Here is a 2500-nt window from a genome sequence, read left to right as displayed (position 1 = left end):
TTAAACTTACAATCGGGCAGACAGCATGCATGTGTATTTCTCCTATTTGTCACGGGCAATGATGTATTTTTCTATCATTAAAACTGCATCGCTGCGTGACACAGTGCTATGAGAGTGAGGGCAAACGCGCATTAATCCATATTGTATTGAATGACCGTGAGAAATGTCCAGGAAGCTAACTCAGGAAGCAATACACGATTTTCTACCTATCCTCGTTCCTCTGTTAAATATATTCCTCTCTGGTTCTATTATTAATTCTCTGTCGACTTCTCTTTTTTGTTGTTGATGTTGTTTTTATCGATGTTTATGTTTACATCACTCATTAGCACCCCTTGAATTAATTACTCGATTAACTGTTCCTATATCTACACGACGAATGTATAAAGTATATATTACTCGTGCTTCTGTGTTCTCTGTATCTTTCTGTCTCATTACATGTGTACATTTCTCGATAATGAAAAATGGCTTTCTGACACAAATCTATTTGCTGGACAATGATTGTTGAATTTATTCCTGTTGCTGACAACTATATGATTAAATGAGTGTTCATTTTCACTGACAACGTGCGCGGCATTTGTCAAAAAAAGTCTTTTTGAATTCATGAAACAAGGTAAAGAATAATTGTCTGAAAAAATACTGTTTGATTACAATTGGCATACTAATACTTACAGAGATGTGTGTGTATATATATATATATATATATATATATATATATATATATATATATATATATATATATATATATATATATATATATATATATATATATCATATGATGATTCACCGGAGATGGGAAGAAGAATTACCATTGCCAAAAATGCCACAATTGCTCTCAATAACATCTGGAAAGACCGAAGCATTACCTTACGGACAAAGCTGAGGTTATTGAAATCACTAGTTATCCCAATTGCATCATATGGTTCTGAGTGTTGGGTGCTGAAATAGATAGACAAGAAAAAGATCAATAGTTTTGAAATGTGGTGTTACAGACGAGTATTAAGTATTAGCTGGACAGAGAAGAAGACGAATGATGAAGTGCTGAGAAAAATAAATTGTAAAGACCGGCTGTTGGACATCTTGAACAGGAGGAAATTAAAGTTTATTGGTCTTGTGATGAGAAGTAAAAGTATTGAGAAAGACTTGCTGACAGGGATGGTGATAGGAAACAGAGGAAGAGGCAAACCGAAGACAAGACTGAGCGACAATATCAAAGATATTTGCGGGCTGTCGATGGTACAAGTGGAAAGAAAAACGTAAGATCGAGTTTAGTGGCGAAGGATGGTGGAGAGGTCCACGGCTGCTCAAACATGAGCATACCGTTATTAATGATATATATATATATATATATATATATATATATATATATATATATATATATATATATATATATATATGACTGCCGCGATAGTCCAGTGGTTAAAGCACTCCGACCCTCGTGGTCCCGAGTTCAATTCCCCGCCGCGACAGTCGTAAAAATGCCTGCTCTTTGACTTTGAGAAGTCAAACGCAGGTGTCGTAGGGGAAGTCACCGCCGTGGCACAAACAGCGGTTGATTAGGAAAGGCATTCAATCAGGCAAGGGTGGCACTGCCATGTAGCCACTCAGTAATGAATTGAGAGAAGCTTAAGTCCTGCAGTGGAATGAATGGCTATTGAAAAAAAAAAAAAAAAAAAAAAAAAAAAAAAAAAAAATATATATATATATATATATATATATATATATATATATATATATATATATATATATATGTGTGTGTGTGTGTGTGTGTGTGTGTGTGTGTGTGTGTGTGTTGGTTTGTGTATGTGGTGTGTGGTGTGAATAAACAAATAGATAAATTCATTAATTAATTTATATATATTATATATATATATATATATATATATATATATATATATATATATATATATTATATATGATATATTATTATAGATATATATAGATATATATTTTATATATATTATTATATATTTGTGTGTGTGTGTGTGTGTGTGTGTGTGTGTGTGTGTGTGTGTGAGTGAGAGAGAGAGAGAGAGCTGATGATCAGTTTAATAGGCTGTTGAAGTTCAAGTTCGCCTTTACGGATCTATAGATGGTATGATTTATAAGTCAGAAATACGATATTGGTCAGCATAGCATTAGCTAATCACCCTTTATCTATAATCTCAAGACACTGATTACTGCTTGCCTTGGCTTTGGATTTCCTTGTCCTATATAAGTTTTGTAGATTTTGTTTCCCTCTATATCTTAATCTTAATGTTTGAGAACTCAGAATCCTTTCTTATATGATACAATTATATATTATATATACTATAATATTAAAATATATATAATATACGATATATATAATATATTATATGTATATATATATATGTATATATATATATTTTTTTTTTTTTTGACAGACTCGTTGTTCTCTATATCAGATGTCTTAGCTTATGCCTAAATCTAAATCGATCCAAGAGTAGCCACTGAAAGTGATTGCTTTGCTGATGTTAGCTTC

Source organism: Penaeus monodon, chromosome 5 (assembly GCF_015228065.2).
Source record: "Penaeus monodon isolate SGIC_2016 chromosome 5, NSTDA_Pmon_1, whole genome shotgun sequence".
Taxonomy (NCBI): domain Eukaryota; kingdom Metazoa; phylum Arthropoda; class Malacostraca; order Decapoda; family Penaeidae; genus Penaeus; species Penaeus monodon.
Note: the sequence above shows the minus strand (reverse complement) of the source record.